The sequence below is a fragment of the Triturus cristatus genome, chromosome 4_1 (genome assembly GCF_964204655.1).
Source record: "Triturus cristatus chromosome 4_1, aTriCri1.1, whole genome shotgun sequence".
Lineage (NCBI taxonomy): Eukaryota > Metazoa > Chordata > Amphibia > Caudata > Salamandridae > Triturus > Triturus cristatus.
In genome coordinates, this window is record NC_140585.1 from 540,324,967 (window position 1) to 540,338,455 (window position 13,489).

A 13,489-nucleotide genomic window follows, 5' to 3' on the forward strand; every position below is an offset into this window, starting at 1 on the left:
TCTCTGTAGGACTGGGGATCTTAATGTCACATGTAAAGACGTTTTGCAGCCTAGGGGAGTGCCACCTTCCCGGGTATTGTTTACTAATTGTTCGGGGGGTTCGAGGCCAACTGAAATCCGGGGATCGCCACACTCCGGGTCTTTATTTAAATATGCAGGGTGGGCCTCGGCAGTCCCTGAAGCCTCGATGGTCCTAGGCAGTGCCTTATTTGTTCTGTAATCACACGGGCAGTACTTATGGTGTTATAAAGTTATACACTCATAGAACTCTTGCAGTTGTACAATTACCCAGGCTTCATTTGTCTAATAGTCAGTTAGATTATGTTTGGTAGGTGCACTCTAATATTAAATAATGTTGTCCTTAAAATCGCCTATAAACAGATGATTTTCACAATAAACAATAGACAAGTGTCGTCAGAAAAAGAAGACCTATACACTCAGTTATTTATTTGAAAAAATAAGTAACCTTTATTAAAACAGAAATAAATAGAAATGTAAGTTTAATAGAACAGTATAATAAACAAAACGTGGGTTGGACTCCAGTGGAAGCAGCGTAGGAAACCTGCAAGACAAAAATGAAACATAAGTATGTGTGCTATGTGGAAGAGGTAAAAAAAAGGTAGTCCGAATGAAAGGACCATAGTGAGAATGGAAAGGAGGGGGAGTGGGTGGAAGGGAGAAGGGGAGGGAGAGTCAAAAGAAGAGAGGGAGGAGGAGACAGAGCGTCTGCCTATTGCATCCAGCCCTTAGTGTTTACCCTCCGTCACCCGTTTGTCTAGGACCCTGGGGGCTGCGAGAAAAAGTGTGGTTCAGCAAGTCCATAAAATTAAATACATGAGGCCAGAGATTATGGGCCATATTATGAAGGAAGGGCGATAACATTATCGTCGCTTTAGTGGCAGGAAACTGCTGCTAAAGCGGCGATAAGGGATTGATAATATACCCTTGTGAATTCCCTTAGAAGCCCAGGTTCTGGTGTGAAACTGGGCTTCTATGGGAATTTATTGGCCTAAAATAATCGACGTTGTTTGATAATACAGTCCTACATTATTAGCTATGGGAAAATCGCTTGCATGCAACTGTGCACCCAGGGTGCTGCACCCCAACCCCTTCCCCTGCACTGTTCCTCAATTGTAGGTCTTGCACACCGAAGCTTCACTGCTCACCTGCCACCACTGGTGTGTCCCACGACGTGTTGGTGCAAGCTCCTAGTCCGGGGTATGTTTGTACGATAGACCAGGTCTCCAGTCGGGGGCGGTGTCTTGATACCACGATGGAAGGTGTCAGAATGCCAGGGCATCATTGCGGGGTCAGCTCCCGCTCCGCCCTTCTTGTGGCAATCAATGGAATGTCTGAAAAGGGAGAAATAATTGAATGGTGGAAACGTCTGGAGGTAAATGAAGGTGTATTTCAAGCTTGATAGAAAACAGGAGTTGAGTGCATCCTTCGTTTTTGAAGTACGATCTACCAACTGTTAGTGGTAATCGTGGTTCAAAGAGGAGTTGGAGTACACGAGAATACACACGGTTAAATAATAAGTTATGCCAACATTCACATACAAAGGAACAGAGCGCATGCTAGAAGCATAATGTGCGTGTGTAATGCAGTGGCGGGAGCCTGTGTGCATGTACACTTAGTAAGGAGCTCACTACAGTGTCCAAAAAGCCAAGGCCACGTGTCTGTAGGGCAGCGCTGCCGCTGGCTCAGGCCTACAGTACGGTCCAGCATGTCCTTAAAATTAGATCGATGTGACTGAATGAGGTCAGAGATCACATCATTATGCACGGCAACATTGCAGAACCGCCCTCAACAGGTGTCTGTAGGGCAGCGCTGCCCATAGGTTCAGGCCTACCTTATGGTATAGCAGGTCTTTAAAATGAGACAGAGATGTGTCTGAATGAGGTCAAAGATCTCATCATAACACATGGCAATATCGCTTATTCACACGTGCGCAGTCTGGCTGAGGCCTCCCATACCTCTTGCAGCACCGCGCTGAAGAGGTGTCTGTAGGGCAGCGCTGCCCGCTGGCTCAGGCCTATAGTACCGTCGAGCAGGTCTTTAAAATGAGACAGAGATGTGACTGAATGAGGTCAAAGATCACATCATAACACATGGCAATATCGTTTGTTCGGACCTGCGCAGCTAGGCTGAAGCACCCCACCCCTCTCGCCGCAGCGTGCTAAATTGGAGGCCCTGTGCACCCAGGCCGCTCTGCTTACCTGCTGTCATTGTTGTGTGGGCAAACACTACGGGCAGCAGTGCTCACTATTCAGATGGAGTGTTGATTGCAGGAGAGTGTACACTTCATGGATCCCTTTCGTAGACGACGGGCAGTAGGGCTCACAATGTAGAGCCCGTGTTGATTGCCAGGATGGAGTACACCTCATGGATCCATTTCTTTTTTTTTATGGGGCATTGTGATATGCGAAGTGGATGCGGCAAATCATTTGAGGTAGTGTGGAAGAAGAGGGACGTGTGGCGTCGTGGTTATCCTATTTATACGTACGCAAAGTGGGCTGGGCTTGCGTACGCCAGGCCAGTGTAGGGGTGTGAATAATTATTCCGGGGACTTGGGCGTTGTTCAGTTCCTGCCTGGCCAGGAAGTGTACTTATGTGTGTTTCTTTTGTAGTTTTGACCTCGCATAGTATGCAATTTTGATTAGTGTAGCATGTGTTGGGAGGGCGGAAACTATCGGTAATAAGATGGCATGTGATCTAGGATGTGCAGTCTGCCCGTGGCTGATGATGCTCCTTAGAGCCAGCAATACCCAGGCCGAAAGGCAGCACAATAATGTGCAGACACACACACCAGGGGCATCGTGTAACACATATTTGTTTTTTGATGGAACGTTTGAAATGCATGGCAATCACACGTGGAAGGCTAATGTACAGAGCATGAATATTGATCAAGATGATCGTTGCATGTTGTGTGTGGTATGAGACGTGTATACAGGAAAACACTTTTCAAAAAAGCTTTTAAGCAAAAGAGGTGTCTCTCATCAAACGCTGTAGAGAGAATGAGTAAAATGGTTAGGGTCGTACAACTTTTACAATGGGAAATGTTATGAACTAATCAAATGCTTTTTTTTAAGGTCACATTGCAATCACACACCGAGCGCGTAAGGAGGCCGCACCCGACGCGATTTTGACAAAATATATTTATCATAATATAAGTTTATTACAGTTAGAAATATATAAATGTTTAAAATAATTTAGATTTTCGTGTGCTCTCATATACTGTTTAAAGTTAGTTAGATATACTTTTGAGACAAAAAAAAAAGGGAATGGCGTACCCGGCGCGATACTATACGTCTGTGACTTAACACAGGGCCTGGCAGCGTGTACTCATTGAATACGCAACATGCAGCAGGCGCGACCCTATACGTACACATATAACACGTGGCTTGATACTGTGTACCCGTCGAATACCAAAGTAGTACCTGGGGTGACTTCATGCGTATATGATGTTACGCGGGACGCGGTACCACGAACTAGTCGGATACGAAATGTGCATCATTTACGAGTTTAGTAATATGGCGGATAGGTTTCGTGTGGTGATGGAGCTTGGTACGCTACCGGTATGGGAGTGCTGTTTTCTCCCAAAAAAAATAATATATACATATATTTTTGGGGAGATATAAAACATTACATGATTTTTAAAGTTAAAAACAAGAAGTATAATAGAGTTCCAAAATATTTAAAAATATAATAGAAAAAATATACGTTTTATAAACATTAAAATATGAAATTAACATTTAAAAAACCTTCGAAATTCACTGAAAAAAACCATAGGTTTTACAGACGTTATAGTTAGGAATTAGCATTTAAAAAACCTTAGAAATTCACTAAAAAAACCATAGGTTTCAGGGACGTTATAGTTAGTTGAACATTTGACTCATAAAACCAAAGAAATTCGCCTGTTATAGTTAGTTGAGCTAACTATAACTCGCGCGCCTGCAATGCACTGCTGATGTCACATATTACATCACTCAAGACATGGTCAGTGACATCACTGATGACATCACTCATGACATCACTCATGACATCATCCACGTGACAATCTGATGCACATACTGATGCTCTAATATAAACTTTGATACACCCATTCTAAAATGCTGACTACTATTTTTGAAACCATACACAGAAGAATGCCATATACTACATAGCACTCACTATTCCCTAGCTCTACACACACATCCAGTCCCTTATACATGTAGTTACTCATCAATAGAGGACTATAATATGCACTCATACATCTATACATGCAGTCACACGCTGCCACTCATCCATAGAGTTACTCACACGCCTGGTCAGTAATGCAAAGAATGAATCACATACCCATTTAATCATGTATACAGTTATACACACCAACTTTGTTATTTTTAGACATACCACATCACTTATTTATACAGATACTAACACATATTTACTGTTTTATACAAGCACTGATAGAAGCAGACACTTATTTATACACCCACTCTTGAAATAACTTAGTCTCACGTATACTCATTTATATACTCCAACACTAACATATAGTGGCTTAAAACATATGTAGTTAGTCACAGATATACCACTGAGACATTTATTCACTCACCAACACACCCATAGACACACTAACTCGCCCATACAGCCCTTTCTAGATGCACTTTTTAATCCATACAACCACTGAATCACCCACTCAGACATCTATGCACGGATTCATACACCCACCCACCCACACAGACACTCAGGCACCCATACAGATACTCAGACAGCAAATCAATAACCTATATAGACACTTGTGTAGGTATTCAGCAACCCATGCAGTTGCTTACACACCAATGAAGAGACTAATACAGACTTTTACACAGTTTAGTCACTAACCCATGCATTCAGTAAGGCACGTTCAATCACTCACTTGTACAGTCAGTCACACACATACAAAACAATTCCTTTAGGCACTTGTAAATGCATTCATTCTTCAATACACCTTGGCATATATATATATAAAACGTATTTACATTTTATAGAAACACACATTCACTGGATGATGCCATGAGTGATGTCATCAGTGATGTCATTTGAGATGTCATGAGTGATGTCACTGACCATGTCATGAGTGATGTATAATATGTGACATCATCAGCAGTGCATTGCGGGCGCGGGAGTTATAGTTAGCTCAACTAACTATAACAGGTGAATTTCTCTGGTTTTATATGAGTCAAATGTTCAACTAACTACAACGTCCCTGAAACCTATGTTTTTTTTAGTGAAAAAAAAAATATATATATATATATATGGTTGCAAGTGTATTTTTAAGGGTTTAGGGTGAGTATGGGTTTTTGGGTGGCAAGGGTAATTTTGGGATTTAGGGTGGATATGGGTTTTTGGGTGGCAAAGCTACTTTTTAAGTTTTCGGTGGGCAAAGATTTTTGGGTGGCAAGGGTAATTTTAGGGTTTTGGGTGGGCATGGGTTTTTGGGCAGCAAGGGTAGGGTGGGTATGGGTTTTTGAGATTGCAAGGGTATTTTTAGGGTTTAGGGTAGGTATGAGTTTTTGGGTGGAAAGGGATTTTTTAAGGTTTAGGGTGGGTGTGGGTTTTTGGATGGCAAGGGTAATTTTAGGGTGGGTGTGGGCTTGTGGGTGGCAAGGGTAATTTTAGGGTTTAGGGTTGGTATGGGTTTTTGGGCTTGCAAGGGTATTTTTAGGGTTTGGGGTGGGTGTGGGTTTTTGGGTGGAAAGGGATTTTATAACAATAGTAAGTATGTATAGGGGTGTGTGTGGGTGTGTGTATATATATTTATATAGTACAAGGCAGGTGTGTAGAAACGTGTCATAGCGAAGTTATCGAATAAAGGACAAGACTGAATGGCAACGCTACCCTTGTGCTGCTGTCCGACCTTTATGTGGATTTCGGAAATGGTGTTTTTTTTTATATATATATATATATATATATATATATATATATATATGAACAAACAGTCCTACTCCAATTGAAGAAGGCACGCACACAGGCTGTAGAGATACGGCATTATTTATTTTCTTGGGTCTCCCTCGACCCTGCGACAATAGAGACGCGGTTCGGCTTCAAAGAAGCCTTTATCAATCTGATTGGCGCCAAAATACACATATGTATTTATAGCCCTTCCCACTCAAAGTACACATGAACATATAGAGGATACTTTACATTTGAGGTTGTGCCATCGGACAAACCAATAAAGTTATTTAAACATTACCCTGAAAAAATGACTCAACAGTGCAGCTAATACACATAATCATACGTTATTAAATTTAACGTTATGAATAAACTGCAAAGTGCAACCCAGCATGTCTTAACATAGTGCTTCCTCCGCCTGCACTGCTCCAGGGTTAGACATAATGCGTGCACATGGGAAGAATAAATCACACGCTTATTGTAAATTTCAACAGCGCCAATCCCTCAGAAAAATAAAACCAACAATGTATAAAACAAAACATGTAAATGTATTAAAAACATCGTGATTTGCATATGAACTCCGCGTTGAGGTGAGATATTTTAACCCCATGGTGTTGCCCCTAATGCTTATGAGAATTGCCAGTAAAGGACCTGTACTATGAGTTACGAGTTCAAACAAATGGCATGCTGCCTTTTAAAAAAAAATTATATATATATATATATGTATGTATGTGCGGTCTTATATAGCGCTCAAATTACCCTTGGGCATCTCAGCGCTTGCATTGGGAACCCGTCCTGGTTTTTCCCTGTGAGATAACCCGTACTGGGCATCCCCGAGGTGAAAGTCAGGCATCCCGCCACGGGGGGCCGTTGTGGAGATTAAGCAAGCTTGTTGCCCAGAGCTGCATAGTGTGAACTCGTGCTTAGAGTAGGCACCGAAGCGAGAATTATCGAGTCCGTGGACAATTGGGCTCCAGACCCTGCCGCGTCGGGAATCGAACCCTGGTCCCGGGTCTGACCTCTGCTTCAGGGTATGCCTCCTCTAACCAGTGAGCTACACTTCTCCACAAGTGTTAATACTTACCAATATTAACTTTACAACGCATGTGTCTTTAGCATGCATGCCTTTACCACGATATATATATACATACACATATGGGTTTATACTTACCTGTAAAATAGATACATTAATGGGGTAAAGGCAATCATGGTAAAGGCATAGTAGTTATAAAAAGATAGTTGTTGTTAAAACTTAAGTGATTTAGACTAAGTAGTGGTTAAGGAGTAGTTGTTTAGACTGTAGTTGTTAAAGAGGTAGTTGTTACATCATACAACCGGTCTCATGTATAGCATATTCAGTTAATTACCAATGCAGTATTGCTCCCTCATTTGGGGTATCATAATTCAAGGCTTTTTTGTTAAAGGCAATGTACAGATATCAGCTAGTACATTCAAGTAACTCTCTACATACTCTGTATAAACACAGATTCTATCCTTTGTATGGTGGTGCCTGTTTGGAAGTAAATATGATGTCATGTAGGGCTTGTAGTCTCTTTACTGAAGCAACAAAAATTGGGCCTTCCGTGGTCATGGGCCACCCGATTGCACCCTTGGCCCATCCAGATAAAAATTCCTGGAGCCGAGCCTGGTTCCTCCTCTCCTCTCTTGGTCATCTGGGAAAGGGAGATGGACTGGAGCAACCGGCAGGAACAAGTGCTATAAATATCATGTGAGTGTCCCAAGAAACACAGAAGATTTTTGGGCAATTGTGTACAATACAATGGACTGCCCTAGAACAGAATTGCTGTGACATCTCTTACGTAGTGTACTTGTTATTTCTTAGGTCCATGGCAATGCATTATCGCCATGGACCATAGCCATTGTCCAACGACACGGCCTCAACATCGTATCCTATGCCAACGACACCCATCTCATCCTCTCCCTCACCAAAGACCCCACCGCTGCCAAACTCAACTTCCAGAAAGGAATGCAAGATGTTGCAGTCTGGATGACCAACAGCTGCCTGAAGCTCAACGCCGAAAAGACAGAAGTTCTCGTCCTCAGTACCACACCTTCTGCATGGGACAGCACCTGGTGGCCGTCACCCTCGGAAGCCCACCTACCCCCTCAGACCACACCAAGAACCTAGGCATCGTACTCTACTCATCCCTCACCAAGAACCGACAGGTCAATGCCGTCACCTCCAGCTGCTTTAACACCCTCCGCAGGACCTTCAAGTGGATCACCCCTGAGTCAAAGAAGACAGTCACCCACGCACTCATCACCAGCAGACTGGACTATGGAAACGCACTCTACGCCGGCATCAACAAGTCCCTACTCCGCAATCTCCAGACAATACAGACCACCACCCCCAGTCTGGTCCTCGGCATCCCCCGACACGAACACATCAGTCAACACCTACCAAGTTTCCACTGGCTCCCTGTGGAGAAAAGAGTAACTTTTGAAATACTCACTCACGCCTACAAATGCCTACACAACAACGGACCCAATACCTCAACAACAGAATCAACTTCCATTTACCCAAAAGAAACCTCCAATCTTCCAACCTCACACTGGCCGAAACCCTGCGCATCCACAGAGCCAGAGCAGGCGGAAGATCCTTCTCTCACATTGCAGCCAAGACCTGGAACGAGCTACCGGCAGACAACAGACACGCTCCCTCCCTGAACACCTTCAGGAAGACCCTCAAGACGTGGCTCTTCGGCTAAACAGATCTGCTGACCCCCCCCTCCCACCTCCCCCCAGTGCCTTGAGACCCTCACAGGTGAGTAGCGTGCTTACAATTCCCTGATTGATTGATTGTATCAAAACAATAAAATCCAGTTCATAAATAAAAAAATACTTGCGTTACTGAATGAGAAAGCGCAGCAAATGAGCAAAATACTTGAAGTGTGGCAGGAGGAAAGGCTGTGGATGAGATGGTTCTCACGCATATGCTTAAAATGTGCCAACTTGTATTTAGAAATTAGTTATTTAAAGGAGCCCATTAGTGAATCAAAGTGGTTTTAGCCATGCGTGCAAACAAGGGTAAAATAAATGTGTATTGTTTTTTTTTATTCAACCTATGTCGAAGCTGGCCTGCCACCACGTTCTGCAATTAAAGTGCCTCGTTTTTAATATTTTAAAAAATAAAATAGGAGCTATGTTTTACATTGCTGCCTTTCACTGTGTCATTCTTGGCCGATCACAACAATGATACAAAGACTGTCAGCAAACGCTATCAGGGCAAATAATATAAGCTTTGATGCGAATGGGAGGGGATGGGCGGTGGTTTACGTTTTTACTCTGGTCTCTCATTACCGTTTAATTTTCACTGGTCTGAAAAACAGCTAATGCTGCGTGAACAGAAAACAAGAAATCGACAGGCCTTGTTGTCTTTGGTTATCTTCATGAACTGCCTCCGGGGCTGGGAGTGCTCCAGCACCGACCCCCCCCCATTCCCTCCCTCCCTCCCCTGCTCCTAGCGCCCTGGGGGCAGCAGTGATGCCGGAGCTAGCCTACAACTTTCACAATGTCCTATGAGTAACTTCTTCAAATTTGAGTTTTTTTTCTAGCTTGATCCTCCTAAACAAGAATAAAACCCTCGCTTGCCTTCCTGCTCTGACAAACCTCCCTTTATCCTCATCCCCTCTTAGCGGAGGAGTCCGTGCCTGAGCCGACCCGCCGTCGCTTGAGTCGGGGCCGGTACAATTTGTGCTTCTAGAGTACCGAGGATGAGACGTTTCATTGTCTTTTTGTTGAGCTTTCCACGTTTTGAATCCCCCTATCAGAGAGAGGAAGCTATGAAAGTCCAAGCATAACAACATAGCGTAAAATCATGGCATAGATAGAACTGATATTCCTCTACTTGACAAACTATTTTAATTTCAACCAGCAAGGTGTTATGATTTTCGCAAACACTTGATGCTACAGAAAGCGAACACAAGTCCATACAGAAACCATGTGCGTATGTATGTATCTTTTTTTTTTTTATATACTAAAAAGGCTGCACCTGAGGTGCTTTTCGTGGACCAAATACATTAATTATTTTCATCCCATAACAAGTCCCGTGGAACTTAACAAATAATTCATCCCACCATGTGATACCATACCACACATCCTCATCCTTATCGCCTGCAGCATCATCATTCACGAGGATCCGTCTCAGTGCAGCCCCTTCTGCTGGGGAGTGAGCACATACGAATCATGACTGCTCCTCGGCCCAATCAGCTATTCCTGCTGCTCTGCTGTGCTTTCCAAACTGCTTCTGGCGTGGTTCCTCTTCGTCCGGCGTCCTTGCAGTTACAGTATTGCTGGTTTTGTGGCCAGGTTTCTTCCATCATTGAAATGACTGTCGCTCCCGCCTCCCGTCATACTTCGGGCACCTGAGCAACAGGAGCGCCTAAACTCTGTGCCCACTGAATCCCAACAGAAGATCTGTACGTGGTGGTTACTCATTACAACACATCATTTTACTAGGCGTTGCCATCAGAGAGACATCACCACTACTTCCCTGTCACATCTCTGGGGCACAATGCAAGGAACGTTTGGCGCTACATGAGAAAAGGTGTTCTTTGGTGGTCCAGGTCCTGCAAGCCTGACTAGCAGGCACAGTCCCAACTAGTTCTGTTATACCTGTCGGCGCACAGCTGGTTTTATAGCCCCATTAGTGAGTAGGTCCACGTTGTTCAATAACAAACCCTGTGACAGATTCAGTTGTCTCCAAAAATCACAATCTAAGCAGGGTTGCCCCTGTCCACAAAGAGTCGCTGAGGAGTCAGGCTTCTCAAGGACAGCCACTCATTGGGTGGGAAATGTTTACCAGACAAGTTCTAGCACCAGCTTCCACTGCTCACAACCACCTCAGAATCATTTTATGATTAAGCAACAATTCGCCTTAGTATGTCTCTACATTTAAGGTGGAACAACATATTTCCACTGATGCTGTAAGTGTAACTGGGCCTTAGGCAGCAGAGTGTTGTTATTGAATAATAATGTAGAGGGGGAAGGTTTATGCATGGTAAATGTGTATATATGTAAAGGCAGAACAAAAGAGTATAAAGCAGAATCGGAACGATTAAAAAAGGACTTAGAGATTTTACAAGATACATACCCAAGAGACGTGTTATTGTTACTGGGTGACTTTAACCACAGACTAGACCCCCAAAAAACTGATTCTTGGCAGAGGGAAGTGCTAAGAGTATATAACATAGAGTTTGCGAAGTTCCCAAAGTGCGGTAGCTCAAATCAAGATGCGGAGCTAGGCAAACTGCTGGGGGCCATGGGTCTGTTCTGTGTAAATGGAAGAAAGGAATCGGATCGGCCTGCAAAACGTACTTTTAAAATAGGGCAGCAAAGGTGCCCCATAGATTATGCATTTATTCATGCATGGAGCTTTCATTTAATTAAACACTTTGAAGTAGGTAGGGCAGACGGTAGTGACCACCTACCCATTGATGCTAGAATTACAACTAAACAGGGGTCTGCAGAGGCAAAAAGTGTTACAAGTAGACGTGGAATATCCGAAGCGTTTGACAACTAGGATTAGTGATGACCATATAAGGAAATTGAGTGCACTTCAATTATCAGTGGAAATAGAAAATCGACCAGCAGGAGAGGATTTAACCTGGTATGAGGATACGATAAGACAACTAGTAGAATGTCTCAGGATTAATATTAAACGGAGTAACCATGGGCCACAAAATAGATCAAAAGTATCTTCATATAATAAACCATGGTTTGATGACGATTGTCAAAAAGTAAAAGCCGCTATTAGGCGGAAAGAAAGATGCCTAAGAGATATTTATAATGATGCATTATTGCATGAACTTAAGAAACTAAGGATGAAATATAAGGGAACCATTAGAGAAAAAAAAGATCCTATAAAGATAGATGTTGGATGAACTTATTGGAGGCAATTGAAGATAAAAATGTCAAAGGCTTCTGGAAAATGATACAAGAATGTATGGGGAAAGTTGTAGGGATCCTGCAGTGTTCGGTTCTGGAAGATAAGTGGGAAAGTCACCTTGAAGAAATCTATGGCAAATGGCCAAGGAAGGAGGAAATAGTATTAAATAATTGGCAAGGGGTCAGGGATGATGTGAAAGAGTGCTTCTCCACAGATCACATTAAGCGTATTATATTAAATTTAAAATTAACTCGAGCAGCAGGTCCTGACAATCTACCAGCAGTTGTTATAAAAACTAATCCAGAGTGGTGGGCTGAGTTCTTTTCGAAGATGTTTCAGAGGATACTAATTACAGGAATTTTGCCAGATAGCTGGAAAGGGGCGATTATTAGGCCAATACACAAAAAAGGCGATGTGAATGAACCAAAAAATTACCGCTTGATAAACCTCCTAGATATAGTTGAAAAAGTATTTTCCAAAGTAATCCTAGGTAGGCTAAAGGATTGGGCACATGATAACCAAATAGTACCCCAAGAACAGGGAGGATTTAGAGAAGGACACTCGACGGTGGACCACTGTTTTGCTCTCTGGGCCATAGCGCGGAAGTCAATAGAACAGAGGGGTCATTTATTCTGCTGCTTTGTGGACTTCCGCGCGGCTTTCGATCTTGTGGACAGGGAGCAGTTGTGGACAACCCTGATAGGGTATAAAATACAGGATGATCTTTTGGCCCTGATCCAGGCCTTACACACGGAAAATTGGGCCCAGATAATCTTGGATAAGGAGGGAGGACTGTCAGGGAGGATACAAATTGGAAATGGATTGAGTTAGGGGTGTGTACTTGCCCCCTTGCTTTTTTCCCTGTTCATAGCAGATTTACCTCAAAAACTAAGAGAGGTTAGAGGGGCTAGCCCGAAACTGAGAGGGAACCACGTACCCTGCTTATTATATGCAGATGACCTGGTGATTATGGACCAGACGGAGATCGGTCTCCAGAGAAAATTAAATAGGTTTAAAGACTACTGTGTGAATAAAAAATTAGTAGTGAATATGGAGAAGACAAAAATGTTATGCTTCGGGAGGAATAAAACAAAGTTGGTATGGAATCTGGGTATAGAACGCCTCGAGAGAGTAACGGAGTATAGGTATTTAGGAATGTGTTTTACGAGTAATTTAAAATGGAACACTCATCTGTAAGCGCTAAAAATGAGGGCAGCGGCATCTGTGAAGGGCCTAAAAAGATTTAACAGCGTATATGGAGAGAGGTCGGATAGGCCGGTTATAAAGGCCTATACAGCAATGGTCCCACCACAATTCCTGTACGGGTCAGAAGTACTTTACTTAAGCGGAAAATCCAGCTGGGATAAAGAAGAGGGAAATATCCTAAAAAGCTTATTCTCGCTGCCAAAATCATCTATGGTACAAGCAGCAAGACTAGAGCTGGGAATTACCTCTTGGGCCATAACAGCCTGTATGGCACTAATACGCTTCTGGCAGCGCTTAGGAGCAGAGGAGTCTCATAAAGTCTCCCAGTGGTGTAAAGCTGAAATTGCCACGAGTGAGCTGTCCTGGGCAAAAGAGGCAAAAACCGTAATAAAGGAAGCGTATGGAGTATTAGGTTTAAGGCTTGACCCGCAGCTAGGCTATTCCCGAATAGATAAAAAAGAA